Source organism: Emydura macquarii, unplaced genomic scaffold (genome assembly GCF_026122565.2).
Source record: "Emydura macquarii macquarii isolate MOO-44397 ecotype Brisbane River unplaced genomic scaffold, CSIRO-AGI_Emac_v2 contig_968, whole genome shotgun sequence".
Taxonomy (NCBI): Eukaryota; Metazoa; Chordata; order Testudines; family Chelidae; genus Emydura; species Emydura macquarii.
The window spans coordinates 16,132,545-16,148,401 of NW_027131105.1; the positions used below are offsets into that span (position 1 = coordinate 16,132,545).

General features: G+C 41.2%; 1 protein-coding gene across 3 annotated transcripts in view; it reads left to right on the plus strand.

Moving 5' to 3' along the window:
* Positions 1-15,857, plus strand: part of SLC6A6 (solute carrier family 6 member 6) — a 69,401-nt gene that overhangs the window by 10,151 nt on the left and 43,393 nt on the right. The window lies entirely within an intron of this gene.

Consider the following 15,857-nt stretch of genomic DNA (forward strand, 5'->3'; position numbering starts at 1 on the left):
CTCTAGGGCTTGTTACCAATGCCCCCGCTCCCTTTTTTTTAGTGTTGTTTATTTTAGTGTTCCTGAGAAGTGATATATTGGCAGTCTTGGTTCTCAGCTGATCCACCGACAAGGTACAACATGAGCAGCAACAATGTAAGATTGAACTGCACATTGTCCTCCTAATGTCTCTTAACTCAGAGCTGGAAGGATCGATCACCTTTATGTGCTTAAAAAAAAAAAGTAGTTCAGATTTCATGCCCTTTCAGCCTTTGGCTTCAATTCTGAGATTGCCTAGAAGTGTGCTAATTGGGATGGTGATTTTTGCAATGAGGACACTTGTTCTTTCAGGAACCCACCAAACTCATTTTACATGAGCCACAGAACAACCAACAGACCTGGGCTGGATTTCAACCCATGATATAGAGGCAGAGTGCTATATAGCCTCAGGGCCAAATCCTGTGAGTCTCATGTATTATATACATCTGTATAAAAGCACCAGCCTTTCAGATAATCAAAGAAAATAGAACATGGGAAAAAATGGATTGCCTGGTGTACACCTTTGGATTTTACGAGGGCTACTGTCTACAGCTTTTCTCCTCGCTTCTTGCTTAACCTGTTCTTGAATATGGACAGTGACTGTATCTGGACAACCTCGCTTGGGATTCTATGGCATTGCTCAGATGCAGCACTGTAAGGAACTTCTGACTTTTCATCCTGAACTTTCCTTCCTTCATTTCCACCAACTGCATCCTGTTCTATCTCTTTTGAGCTAGATTAATTAATTACCTTCACACATATTATTACCTTGGAAGTATTTATAGATATATCATGGTCCACAGAGTCTTCTCACTTGTAGACTCTATTAATTTAGTTCCCTCGATCTCTGCATCTGTCCTTGGATCATTTTTTTGCCCTTATTTTTGTTTCCTTTAATTTTTCTATATCTGTTCTAATCTGTGGAGACCAGAACTGCACACACTATTCCCACTATGGTTGTGTTAGGGCTGTGTTAACATGACAACATTATCTCTTTAGCTTTCCTTATGATCCTTTATATATACAGATCCAAAAATAGCACTGGCTTCTTCGCGCCCCCCCAGCCAGTTCCCTCCCAGCAGCATCACACTGAGGCTGTGTATTAATTTGCTGTCTGTGATCATCCTTAGATTTTTCTCTGATTCACAGCTAGCTACCCCTCAATTTATAGCTGTGCTATTTATTTCCTCTCCCTCCGTGCAGGAATTTACACTTACTAGTTAGTACTGAACATCATCTCATTGCATGCAGCCTACTTACTGCACTAGGGTTTGGTTTAAGGCAGTATGACTATGTGTTCATTTTAATGCACCTAGATTTATCCTTTCTTTCATACCGTAGTTGCTATTTTGTTATCTACAGTGCAAAGGATTAATTGAGATACTTAATACCTCACCTGCACTTGTCCTCTGTATATTACTCCAAACCCTATTCCCAGCTCCATCATTTTTATCTGCATTTCTGCCCTTCATTTGTTTTAAAAGATAATAAAGAGTGTAGAAACCAACAAGTTTAACTTTTTCTTTTCTTTCATGTTGTACTTTCTCTCTCTATAGCTAGTATATTGTCACTATATGCCTCACATGCATGGAAAAAGGTTGTCTTTCCCGTAGCGGAGATAATCTCTTCCTCACCCCTGTTGGAGCTCTGCTCATGTGAGCAACTGGGTGACATCAGTCCACTCTTATAGAACTGCTTATTCCAAGTCTCTCATATACACCGGCATTTTTATGACGTTTCTTCCATTGCCCTGAGGGAGACTGGACTGCTGGAATGGTGGCATCTGCACAAAGTCAGAAATTTAAAGTTTAATGAATCATGAAAATCAAACAAACACAAAAATGTGTGAGTGAAAGCTTTTTATTTAATGTTTGCTCAGTGCTGTCATGGAGTGCATTTCCTGGACTTTGCACTGTAGTGGTAGCTGTCAGACTCCACAGCTTGATCCAAGTTCTGATCAAAACAGATCAAAGGTGTTCATTAAAAGTTTAAAATGTCTGTATTGTGTACATAACACCTTGTAGTAGAGAGGAAACAAGTGGCAAATGTAATCAATGGTGACAGAGCTGGGTGTGAGCTGCTAAGTTTGAATATGGAGTTTGAATATCCAAAGAATTGGATCTGGGATTTTAGTTGGACTCATTATATTCTGTAGAGCTAAAAGTCAGCTGCAAAAATCTGGGTCCAGATTCTGTTTACAATCTCCCTTCAAAAATGTTGGAATGGCCCAAGGTTTCCATTTGGGCCATTTACACTGTAAATAGAAAGGAGTCTTGTCATGGGGGTTTAGGTAGGACACACACACACTGTATATAGTGATACAATTGTCAAAGTAATAGAATGCAATAGCTACTTAGTTAAAACAAAAGTAATTTAAAGAAGTAATGTGATTATTTCTTAATCTGGAAAGTAATTTGAATTACATGTTAAAGTTAATTTGTCTTGCCTCTCCCAAACATGACTTAGGGATGCCAAGTCACTTTGCAATTCACATATTTGATGCAAAAGAATTGCAGATGGAATCAATAACACTCCTTATGCAGTAGATTCATTTTTTTAAAGAGTATTAACAAATGCTGATTTTAAATAATAAGTGAAAGGAACATAAATCCAGCTGCAACACAAAAGCAACAACTACAAATAATACACAAGCAAGAAATATCACAAACAATCGATTCACTGGTAAAAGAACCAACATGTGCTCATGCCTGAAACACTATGTACTCCAATGAAATACTGTGTAGGGCCTCTGAGTTGAGGAATGGGAGGTTATAACAGAATTATAACAAAATAACATTTTCATCTCCTAGTGATGCAGTGAGTACAGTGGCATTTCTGCATACATTTTGATTAAGAAGAGGCCTGGATTTTGCTTGTTCTTGATTTGTTTTTGCACTTTTATGAAGTACATTCCTATGGAAAGCTAGGGGAGCAAAATGTCAACAAACGTGTTAATAAATAAAGGCTGTAGATGAAAAGGTAGAAAGTAGGAAGTATTAAAAAGGAGGCTATTTTATGTGTAATAGTATAAGAGAAGATACATAGTAATAATAATAATAGTAAAAGAATACAGGGCAAAAATCTGGCAGTCTTTGTTCAGGCAAAACTCCAATTGGCTTACGTTCTTGCTACAATTAAATGATTTAGTAGACTCAAGGGGAAAAAGCAAGCAGAATAGGTCATTTATTCATTCTTATTTATATTAACGTCATGGCCAAAGGCCGCAATCAATAATTGGGTCCTGTTGTGCTAGGCACTGACAAAACATATAAGACAACACAGTCTCTGAAGGTTTTACCTTTTAAAAGGCAAAAACCAGGAATGAGCTTTTTGTAATTGCAATAGTTTCATTTAAGCCATGCAATGTTGAAGAACATCACTGAGGCAATAATTGTCTCCCATGGGATTGAAGAGCAATAGGGCTGTAGGATGAGGTGTTTATTCATGTGATTCCAAGTCAAACTCTCTCCCAAAGTCCCTACCTTCAGAGAGCATTAATGTTGTGACAGAAACTGTCAAAATTCTTTTCCAAAGAAACATACATGGAGGACCTGATTTTGAGCTCATTTACCCTGGCCTAACTCCTGACTGCAGGGGTGCTACTGTTGATTTACCCTTGTATAAATGAGATCAGAATCAGGCCCTTAATTTCCATAGACATGGGACCCTGTCTTACTGCTGTGACTCAGGATCTGTCTTGCTCCTCTTGAAATCAGTAGGAATTTTGCTTAGTCCTTACTCAGGCAAAATCCCATTGGACCATATTCATTCCCCAGTGATGCACTTGTAAATCTGATGGCCACGGTTACTTCAGTGGACTCACTCCAGATTTACACTGGGGTAATTTTAGGCACTGTTTATCTGGGGGAAATGTGTTGTTTTTTCAGTTGAATTATATTAACATGATTGAAGTCCCTGTTAACACCCAGTAGACATAGTTTAACACCCTTTCAGTTGTTAGCTTGTTATGTTATAGCCTAGGCTCTATTGTGAACCTAAGAATGGCCATAGTACGTCAGACCAATGGTCCATTTAGCCCAGTATCCTGACTTCTGACAGTAGTTAGTGCCAGATGTTTCAGAGGAAATGAATAGAACAGGGCAATTTTGAGTGATCCATCTTCTGTCGTCCAGTCCCAGCTTCTGGCAGTTGGAGGGTTAGGGACACCCGGAGCATGAGGTTGCATCCCTGACCATCTTGGCTAATAGCCATTGGTGGACCTATCCTCCACTAACGTATTTCTTTTTTGAACCCAGTTATTCTTTTGGCCTTCACAACATCCCATCACAAAGAGTTCCACAGATTGTGTGTTGTATGAAGAAGTACTTTCTCTTGTTAGTTTTAAACCTGCTGCCTATTTCATCAGGTGACCCCTGGCTCATGTGTTATGTGAAGGGATAAATAACACTTCCCTATTCACTTTCTTCACATCATTCATGATTCTGTAGACCTCTATCACATATCTGGCTGCCCCCTCTCCCCCCCAAACGTCATTTCTTTTCTAAGATGAATAGTCCCAGTTTTTTCAATCTCTCCTCATATGGAAGCTGTTCTATACCCCTAATTATTTTCGTTGCCCTGTGCACCTTTTCCTGTTCTAATACATCTTTTATGATATACTGAATAACCTTGATGGAAAAAAAGCACCTTTCCTCCCCAGCCCCTTGTACACAGGGCAGGATTTTGCCCTAAACACACATTTCTTCCTATGCTGCCTGCACAGGCTGTCATCAATGAAGAGCTCCTTCCTGAGGTGTCAGTCTATTCCTGTCCTAGGGCAGACTGGCTGAAAGACAGATAATCTGTCTTCTTCCCCTTAATATGACTGGACTCCATACAGTCAGGGCTGCTCTTCAGGCAGAATGAACACAGATAGCATATCTTCGCCCTCAGAGAAAGACCATCATTCGCTCCATGGAGTACCAGTTAGCTGTGTCGCTTCAGCAGGCGGGCTATTTTCTGAAGGCAAGAGGAGAATGTTTGTCTCAACCCTACTGGATTTGCCCCTTCCTGGGAATGATCGCACAGAGAGGGCCTGATTTTGCCAGGTGCGGAATGCGTCCTGTGAGGCGCTAAATGGTCTTTGCAGACAAAAAGAACTGATTGCTCTTTGCACCAGCCAAGACTGCACTTGCAGACCTGCAGGTAGCACTTACCAGTTATGTATTTCGATAAACGGGAAGTGGCTTGGATAGTTTTCCCTGTGATGCAAGACGTCTCGGGCTTTCACAACACTTTCTGGCTACTAAAAACAGTACATCACCCTTTGAAAATAATAATAAATAATAATGATGTGACTGTTTCTATATTGCCTGTTGGGAAATGACAATTAAAAAAAAATCCCCAATCAGTTGTTTAAAGCCACTCCAAATTTGTTTCACAATGAGTTATACATCCTGAACTAAAAGTGTATGTCAATTTATTGTGGTACAGGGAGTAAATCACACATTGTGAAAAAGCAGTAATGATTACTTGACACAGGTTGTTACATTCAGCATTGTCTGTTTATTTAAAGGAACATGTTTTGTGCTTTGAAGATAAAATGAATATAATCTATTATGACTCTAATGGTGACCACTGCTATTTTATATTCAGCCCAGAGCCGTCATTGGTCACCCACATGACAATGCAATATCCTCTCTATTTTTTTCTTTCCAATTATCTGTTTTGAATGTTTAAAATATAAGAGGTTTGAAATTTGCTTTTCGTACAGTATTGTCGTTACTTGTTTTAACCTTTGTCCCTCCTTTCCCTAAGCTCTCCTTCCTGTGTCTCTTATTGTAGGGACCAAACCAGTTTTACACCAGTGTAACTTCATTTCAGATCAGATTCCCATCTCACTTACATCAGCAGAAAACAGGAGTCACTCCACTGAGGTCACTTGAGATCAGAAGCGGGATTTTTATGTTAGAAATTTAAATTGTAAGCTCTTTGGGGCAGGGACCATGGTTGACATTTTAGTGGCATTGAAATCAATAGGAGTTTTGCCATGGATTTCAGTGACACTGGGATTTCACCCCATGCCTCTTTAATCTCTGTTAAGCGCCATGAGAAGTTGCTGTGATATAAAGTGTTTAATAAATAATTATGTAACAATGATTATAATAATTTAGGACATTTAAACAATAAATACCCTTTCAATTCCTCCCCCCCACGGATACTAAATGCCCATTTTGTATTGGTACAATCTTAAACAATTCTGAAAAAGAGCCTCGGGGCAGTTAGGATCTATATAGTCACTCACTACCCCTGCCATTATGCCATGCTTTCCTGCAGCAGATAGAGGTCATACAAGGTAGTTAATGCTGCACGGAGCAGCTGCTTCTCAGCTCTGCTGCTTTCCAGTTCAGCAACACGAAGCCACAGAGCTTGGACTTCTGAAGAGGGGCTTCATGAGATAGCAAATTTTCACTGGCTGGTCAGTGTGTAAGACCTCAGAATGTGCTAACAGAAAATGCCTTTTGTCAGAATAACTTTATTTTAACCTGCCTCAAAGAGGTGCAGAACTACATGCAGTTTCACTTGTCACTTCAGGTCATTTTCAAAGGTGTCCACTCCAAAGATGTTACCAAAAAATCCCCAAACTATTATAAACAGTAAAACATAAAGAAATGCCTTTACTTGCCTGCTATTTCCACTCCAACAGTCTGACTCCTTCCAGGTCTTTTCTTTCTCTGGGGGAAGGGTACTGTTTATATGGACCCCTTATTTCCCATCAGGCCTTGTCAGAAGCTACACCTGCAGATATGGCTGCTGTAATGGACTAGCCTGCTCTGCTTTTCTGGATATCAGAGAGAAAGGCTGACTGGGAGCTATTATGAACCAGTCTTGCCCCACACACTTAAAGGATAGGATAGGATTACACTAGGAAATAATGTGGCCCCATCTGTTCAGTTTTATGAACTTCAAGAAATGGTAAACAGCAATAGATTATGTAAGTGAAATTTACAGAGAGCCAGGTTGGGAATATAAAAGCAATATACAAGTAAAACCATCAGTTGATGTCTGTCAGCAGTGATAGAAAAGACAAGGGATGGAGGAAAATGTTTGAGTTGCTATATTTTGTCTAGTCATACATAGAAACATATTCACCGACAAAAACCAACAACAGGGCGACATATGGACAGCTGAGGGGAGTGATGCTGGTATTAGGCTGGCACTATTGGTATTCGTTGCTCATATCAGAGTTGATCCAATGCTCCTCATTGGCACCAAGATCACTGAGGTCCAGGTGGAACTTCAGTGGGCTCTTCCTCTGAGTTTAAAGTGTAGGTTCAGGCCCTTTTGTTTGAATACGGTCCACTTTCAGAGCAGGGCAAGCAGAAGTGGTCTACATGTTCAGTTTCCTTAGAGAAGTTAAGTGTTAGCTTTATGCACTATCTGATTTTCTTATCTCTCAACACGAAAAACAACAGTGCAGCTTTCCTTATACGAGAGCTGTCAAAGCTATGTGGCTTAGCAGAACTGAAGATAAACTTCTGGTTTAAAAATTAATCAAAGTCATGTGATATTTTGGAAAACTAGATGTTTCATGGGATTGGTAGTGAGATAGGAAGACTTTCACCTCCAGCTCATTAGTTTAAATCAGGTCAGTATTGAGCAGAGTTACTTTCCGTTTGATGGCTATTGAGCGGCCCTGTATAAAATATGTTAAGGATCTACCTCCAGTACAGGAATCCCCCTCAGAGCTGACATCCTTCTAGGGAGTCTCAGCAGAGAATCCAAGCAGCGGATGGGCCAGGAAGGCTGAACTACCCCTCTATTACTGGATGTGATCCCTCTGGGTTATGATGGAGGCACATTGATGGTGGGGAGAAATGCAGGGAAGCGGACACTGAACTGGCCCATCCTTACATAAACAAAGGACTTCAGTCTCCAGGCTGTCAGGCCAGCACCTTTCACTAGGTGCATGAAAAGATTAATAGAGAGAAAACATCATATGATCTTCACGATTTTGCTTCTTTATGATGTTTGACAATGCAGAGCAAACTGCAAAGTTTACCATCTCCACCAGTTTATGCAACCAGTGTATCACTTCTTCTTTTTGCATATCTTCTGTAGAAACATCCTGGTCTCCATTTCCTTCGGTATATCAGTAACCACTGTTAGATTTCATTTCCTGTGTAAATCTTGATGAAGTTTAAAGCTTCTGCTCAGCTGTTGTTTTCTTGAAGTAAATAAACAACATTCCCCTCCCCTAGTTTCCAAACCAAATGAACACCTTTTATTGTTCAAGGGTGATAAACTAAGTCTGTCTTATAAAGCACATTAAAAACATGCTTACCTCAGTAAGAGAACCAAAGATTCACATTACACCAGCACTGGCCTTCATGGTTTTAAAAGTCTCAAACTAATTTGTCTCACTGACTTATATTTCTGTGAACGATAGCCTCCACCGAAGACAAGAAATCAACACAAAAAGCCAAAGTAACTCATTCTGATTATTAGAGCCCATGGCTCCACCAACACTCAGTGGAACCACGTTCACAATTAGGCGCTGATGTGTTTCCCTGACATTGCCACAGCTAACGTGGCTCAGTGCATGCACACAGCAACCGTTTTTGCTGCACAATCTGGTGTCACTACTCTTGGTCAATTCCAAGTTGCTGTGCTGCACAACCATGTTGGTATTAGTGCATTCTGGGAAAATTTTGGTGCACAGATACCATAGTGGTGGGGGGAGGAGGGGTGGTGTGGGGCCAGGGCATGGATTTTTGTGAACAATGCATTTTGGGATGTCCTCCCTCCTATACAGAGATCAGGGATTTAAGAGAACTAGTTTGCCCCAGTATACAGCCATAATTAAGAGATCCAGCCTACACAATGGAGTCACTATGCTAGAAACCACTTACAGCCTGACGTTTATGTTATAAAAGTCCTCACAAGCAGGGTTGGAATAAGTCCTCAAATACTATCTAAAACTTAGATGGGTACATAAGGTCGGTAAGTAATGTAGAAATAGAGTCCCATCCACACAGTTAAGCTATCATAACCATGTGTCTGGTTACAAACCCTGTATGGAATCATCCATGCTACAGCCTGGTTATAAAATTGGTCAAAATCTGTAGAATGACTTTTGGTATGAGATATTGGAGCATCACAACTGCTGCTCTTCTGCTTACCACTGTGTATATTACAAGGGTGTTTGCTCATGACATTTTCTTTATCTTCTGTGCATATCTCCACTAGTATCCCATGTTACTTATGGATAGCGATAGCCAAAAAAAAAAGAATTATATTTAAAAACTAAATGGTTATTTTCCCCCAAAGAGACAAGATGGGTGAGGTAATATCCTTTATTGGACCAACTTCTGTTTCTCCCAAGCATTTATTCTGATGCATTTGTTTGAATTGAGTATTTGGAAAACATTATATGAAAAAAATGTGACTGACCTTTGAGACTAGTCCATGAGTAAAAGACATGGGTAAATGTACTGACGCATTGAGAATTTACTGCTAAAGCACAGCATGTTAGAACAAAATGAAATTATTCCCAAGGGGGAAAAAAGGCTTTAAAATAATATATTTGTACATCTCATTGTATACTTGTTTCATCAAATATCTACTTTACTGTTTTTATTTTACACATTTGAGACCTACTCAGGATAAAATCATAGAACCAAATGAAATATTGCTGCTAATGGGTGTGCATATATATATGTAATATATATATATAATGCATGCCTGTCACATGTATAGGACAGGTACAATTCATTATTAATCACATAAAAAAGTCAATGGGTACTGTACAGAACATTGCAAATATTCAAGTTCATAAGCTTCTCTTGTTTTGAGAGGTTACGTTATCACATGATCAAGTAAATTTCTCGCTAGTCCATGCTGTGTAAATGTTTGCTGGTGGTTTATCAGAGGTTATAGAAATAGTTAATGCTCAGGCACACTAAGGCACTGTAACTTCATTATATAGGAGCCCCTTGGAAGCAAAAGAACCCAAATCAAACCAAAATTAAAAGACTTTGCTAGGTTTAAAAGGAAGGTGAATTATTATTTAGTGCAAACTGTCAAAAGGGGAAAAAAGAGATTTTAATGGGATAAGATTTGAAGGGTCCTCCTTAACCCACACCCACAACATTTGGGAATGCATGTGTTTTGCCGTGTAAGTTGCATGCACACATAAATGTTGTGAGCACAGTCAAGGTACCACTGTTAAAAATTAGGGACTTTATGGGCATGTAGTTCTGTAGAATAATGTTTTGCACTTTCAAACCTGGAAAATGGGTAAAGCAGGAGCAGTATAGCAGGGAAAGCTGCAGGAACTTGGCGCTCATTTCTAGCTTGTTGACAGTCACTAGGCTTTTATATCCAGGGGATGTAAAATGAGATCAGTAGTTGGTTGGATGTGAACAAAAACAACTGGACGTTCCCACTCTCACAGTTACCAGTACTATAAGGGCTTAATATCTTTCATCAGTTCTTCCTACCTCTGCAAACCACCTACCACCATTACATTACTGCTCTCCCCTATATGGGTTCTTCATCTGTGGTGGAAGCACCACAAGAAGTCCTGCTTATGAACTTTAGGTGTCTGGTGGGACAACCCTATTGGCATGAGACGACAGTGGCCAAGATTTAGGCCTGTTGGCATGAGAGATTGGCTGTGGCTGTGTGACACAAAGGAGTAATAGTCACCCTAAGCAGGGTCACCCTGGGCCCCATGTGTGCCATTGGGAGGGTCTCCACAGCTCCTGCCTGGGGATGGTGAGAGTGAGGAGAGGTAGGGGAGGGGCCAGTAGGCCAGTGTTCTATGATCTACAGGCTGTGGCCGTGTTCACACTCTGCACACTATTCTAGTAATCTTTGTATAAAACGGTGCCTTGTGTGGTATCACTGGAAAACTAGTAAGTTGCTGGTCAGTAATACCATGGTAAAATGCATTTAGCAACATTATATGTAAAGCTATGAATTCCCTCTGTGTGATGTTATTAGCACAGATTCAAAACCAGAGAGCCAGGCCTAGGCAAAAGTTGTTAAACAGGTGTATCCTAAACAAAGGAATGTGTGTTTGCTTCAATTTACATATAAGGAGTAAACAGGATCATACAGGCCATAGGGGGAGGAGAGGGCAGGAAACAGAAGAATTTGCATTTCAGCAAACACAAATTGGGGAAGAAAAAGCATGGAGTGTCCTTCACCAACAGACTCTGTGTCACCTTCCTCACAGCTTGAATGAACTTTGCTTTGAGGGGAATCCTTTGGAAGAATCCACTTCAAAGATTCAATGGACTATAAAAGAAAGGCACAGAGAACCCCAAGTTAGCTCTTTCACCTAAGAAGACAAAGGCATCAGCACCTTTGGGCCTCTGGAAGAAATCCTGGTTGAGGCAGGGTCAGTTACCATTTTGCTGGAAAACTGTGGGTGAGAGAGGCCTTGAACTAAACCTTTGAACTAAAACTTGCTAGATTAAGTTTTAGACTTTTCGATGCATGTTTTCACTTTTATTTGCCTGTAATCATTTCTAACTTTATCTTTTACACTTGAACTCACTTGAAATCCTCTCTTCTTTTGTTAACCAGCTTGGTTTACTATTACCCTAAACCAACAATGTTGTGTTTGTGCTAAAGTGAATGTTAACTCCAGTTAATTTGGCAAACTGGTGGGTTTTATTTACTTAAAGGAGATTGTGGATCTTATTATTCCTCTGAATGTTGCAAGAGAGGGCTGGACATGGGGCTGGGGAAGTTCAGGACTGGGGGGTGTGATGGGGTCACCTGCTAACATTAACCAAGTCTGGTAAACACAAAAGTGTGTCTGTGCTAACAGCTGACCAGCCGTTGGATTCACAGTGGTTGAATCAAAAGCTGCAGCATACAGAACAGAAACTGCATATTGGCTGCTGGCTGGGTGTAGGTCCCAGGCAGGGAGCCACAAGTAGCAGAAACATTTTGGGGCACTCGGGGTTAAAATGTAAGTCAGGGGTCGGCAACCTTAACAAAGGGCCACAACGGCAGTGTCTGTGGCGGGGGCGGTCTGCAGCCCCCGTTCTGGGGGCAGTGTTGGCGGCAGGGGTCGTCTGCAGCCCCTATTCCGGCAGCAGTGTCGGCGGTGAGTACGGAGCGGTGTGGCTCCGGCCAGGGCGCTGTGTGCCGCTCAAATTCGGCACGTGTGCCAATTTTGGCATGAGTGCCGCAGGTTGCCAACCCCTGAGGTAAGTGGTAAGACAACCTCACACTGATCTGAATTGCTCCCCAGAATGTGGCACTGGGTCAATGCTCCATGTAGATTGTATCCGTCACTGTTCCCCAGTGCCTAAACTAGTGGCTGTTTTTCAGCTGAGCAGGCCTCTTGGTGCAAGACTCCCTCTCCATCCTTGTAGTAGTTTCACATGGACCTTTTTTTTTTTCCAGCCCTAGGCTCTAAGGGAAATAAAAGGGAGTTTTGCAATGACTTCAATAGGAACTGGATTGATTCTTGGCTTTCCCCTCATCTGCCCACATGGGAAATGCTACAAAGCTTTCACTCCCTTCAGTCGGTATCAAAATACCTTTCCCCAAGTCCCATATGAAAAGGTGACCTCTGACTGCTGAGTATTTTGTTTCTTTAGGCTTCATGATTTATTTTGAGCAGAACAACATTGCATTAAAATACAATCCATTGTACTCTCTTTGTAAACACAGAGTAGCTTTAAGCCTCCCTCCCAACCTTTATCCTCCCATTAGAAAGGCTAAGGCCAAGGTACAGAGGGCAGTGGGTTTTTTTATTTTCCCCTAGTCAACTAATCTTCTGGGGTTTAGTGGTGATTGATTTATTGTTTCAAATAAAGAAATGTAACAGAATGAGAATTTAGAGTATTACATGATTGTAGATTTTCTATTGCAGTTAATGTTTCATAACAGTTCTGAGCTGAGACACAGCAGGCATTTACAGCACTTGAAAAACATGAACACAAGTACCACATAGAAAAGGCAGCTGGAAAAAAATAGCTGCCTTTTGTCCAAGATACAATTGATTAAAAAGAAATTGCATTAAGCCCAGGGCTTTCCTTTTGTAACATACCCCGGGTAAATAAAGGAATATCTGTTGCTCCTGGAATTTTCTGTAGCAACTTTTCCAGATGTCAGCCTAACAAGGAAAAGAAAAGTAGCATAACAGTGGAAAAAAAAAAGTCAAAAAGAGAAGTGAGAGGAGAGATAATTTTGAAATGGGAGTGAGTAGAGTGAGGGAGAAGAAAGAAAATAAAAGGGAGGATGTATGGATGAATAGATAGACAGACAGACAGACACACACACACACACACAGAGGAAATTAAAGAGAGAAGATTGAAAGAGGCCATAAAATACAAAGAAAAGGCAAAAGGGAGGGAGACGATAGGAAGGGAAGTTTAGAGAGAACTTTTAAAGGATCATATTGAAAGGCAATAAGTTAAATAAAAGGGTGTTGGTATTTTTCAGAGAACATGGTGAGTGTTTTGTCTGATGAAGGAGAAAGAGATGGGATAGGAATTAAGGACAGTAAATGAAGTCAGGCATTCTGTGGATATTGGTACAGACCTCCATGGCAGCCAGGTAAAGAAGTAGATCAGTAATTTTCCCCTCAGATAAGAAAGACCTGTAAGAAAGCCAAAACTTTTATCTGGAGTTATTTGTTTTGCTCATATATGGAGTGGGCTAACCACTCTGAAATACTAAGGTGGGAAAGTGGCAGACTTCAAGAGTTGTTATGGTTTAGAGCTCTGAGTTTCTAGTCAAATGGAATAAAGGTTTTATTTGGGGCCTGATTCTGCTCTTAATGAAATCAGTCAGAGTTTTTCCTGTTGCCCTCAAGTACAGCAGGAGTTGTGAACAGCTATGAGTCAGGAATCACAATGCTAGTAATATTGACATACTCATGAATATAAAGATATGAAAATAAAAGGTGGCACAAGCATGCTTGCAGTCTAGGGATGGTTGATTTTGTGAAAATATGAAATGAAGATGGGAATTTTACTTGAGTTTCTCATATGTACAGAGATCAAATAGGAGCTATGACAAAGCCTACACTGGCAAAGGGCAATCTGCTTAAGTAGGGGTATAAAATGAATTATAATGTGCTAATTATGTGCTAACAGAAGGCTCTTAATAGGTAACAAGACAGTCTGGTAAGAAGTAACCTTAACAAACACAGAAAACACAATCTGAAGGAAGTTAACATTAGGGGAGACTCCAAAACAGCAACAAAAACCAGCTCCTGAACATCAGCCTGCAGAAAATATTCCAACCCCCCAGTAAAAACCATAGGCCAGACTCTGCAGTCATTCTGCAGGCAGGGTTCCCACTGAAGTCCTTGGGAGCTTTGAATGTGGATCAACTTCGTTTCCGACTTCACGTGGTGGAGGGGAAGTAGGAGGCTATAGAGAAGCCTAAATAATGGGCCTGAAGCAATTTCTCAATCCATATTCAAACAGGAAACTGACAAAGTCCCATAGAGTTGCCTGGTGTCTGGTTTTTGACCGGAAAGTCCAGTCAAAGGGGACCTGGCAGTGTCCGGTCAGCACTGGGGACTAGACGCTACAAGTCCAGTTATTGGCAGTATCTGGCCTCTGCCACCAGGAGGCGGGAAGAACAGTAGCTGATGCTGGAGGAGCACTCAGGAAGTGCACAGCTCCGGTGGAAAGATGCATTGGTGGCACCCCTGTCCCGCCCCAGTCACCCTCCACCTCCCACCGAAGTGTGGCTCCTCCACCCCTCCCCAGAGCGTGGCTCTCCTTCCCCTGTCTTGCCCCAGTCACTCACTCCTGGAGCACAGCTCTCCCTCAAACATCCCTGCCCCAGTCACCCTTCTGCCTCTGGAGCCCTGCTCATCTGGCAGGGGGAGGGAGGTGGAGAAAGCCCTGAGCAATGGTGGGGGAGGGAGAGAAGCGGGAGGGCAGGGCCTAGAGGCAAGAGGCAGAGCATGGACCAGGTTTTAGGGGGAAGAGGTGAGCACAGGCAGGGCCTTGGGGAAAAGGTGGAGCAGAGGGCTGGGGAGGTTCCAGTGCTCACTGTCCAGTTTTGGCAAATTAGAAAGTTGGCCTCCCTAGTCAGATCTCACTCCTGTTCAGTTTTTATTCAGTCCTTATATTGGACAAAACAGATTGACTTCGGCAGAAGGTTTCCATGTGTAAATATTGAGTACAGTCGTCAGGACTTGGCCCACTAACAATCCTTAGTGTTTACAGAGCACTTCACAAATACTAATTAACTAATCCTTATAATAGCCTTGCGAGGAAAGGAAGTAGCGTTCTCACATTTTAACATATAGGGAAATAAATAACATGGCCCAGGTAGAAGATTAAGTTTTTGACAATGCCAGGATCAGAACTGAGGTCATCCTGGTACCCAGTTTTGCATATACGCCATTATACCTCTCCTGTCCTGGGTCGCTTCTCTCCTGTCCTGCTAAGAGAGGATGTAGCCAGTGTACAGCTTGCGAGGTAGTTTTCAAGATGTCTGTAATCTAGCAACAACCTACATTCCTGAAACTACTCTAAAAATGAGTTTTAACATGTATTTTTGGCCTTGGTTTTTTTAAGATTCATTCCTAACTGGGTTTCTTAGGCATTTGAAGGGACTTATAAAAGTCTGGAGATCAAAATCAAAGAGGTACATGTTTGTTGTTTATAGTTTTCAAAGGCATACATGCAAAATTGTGTGTGTATTTTGGCACAGATGTGCACAGGAAAGCCTTGATTTACACACATGTATCAGGCTATTTGCACACCTGAACTGGATGCACATGCTTTTGCACATTTGGCCCTTAAATATCACTTGACTTCAGTGGAGTTAAACTAGGGATTAATTTGATTTTATGACTCCTACTGAAAAGTGCTATAGTGTATTGATTTTGTTTATCTGAGAGAGTG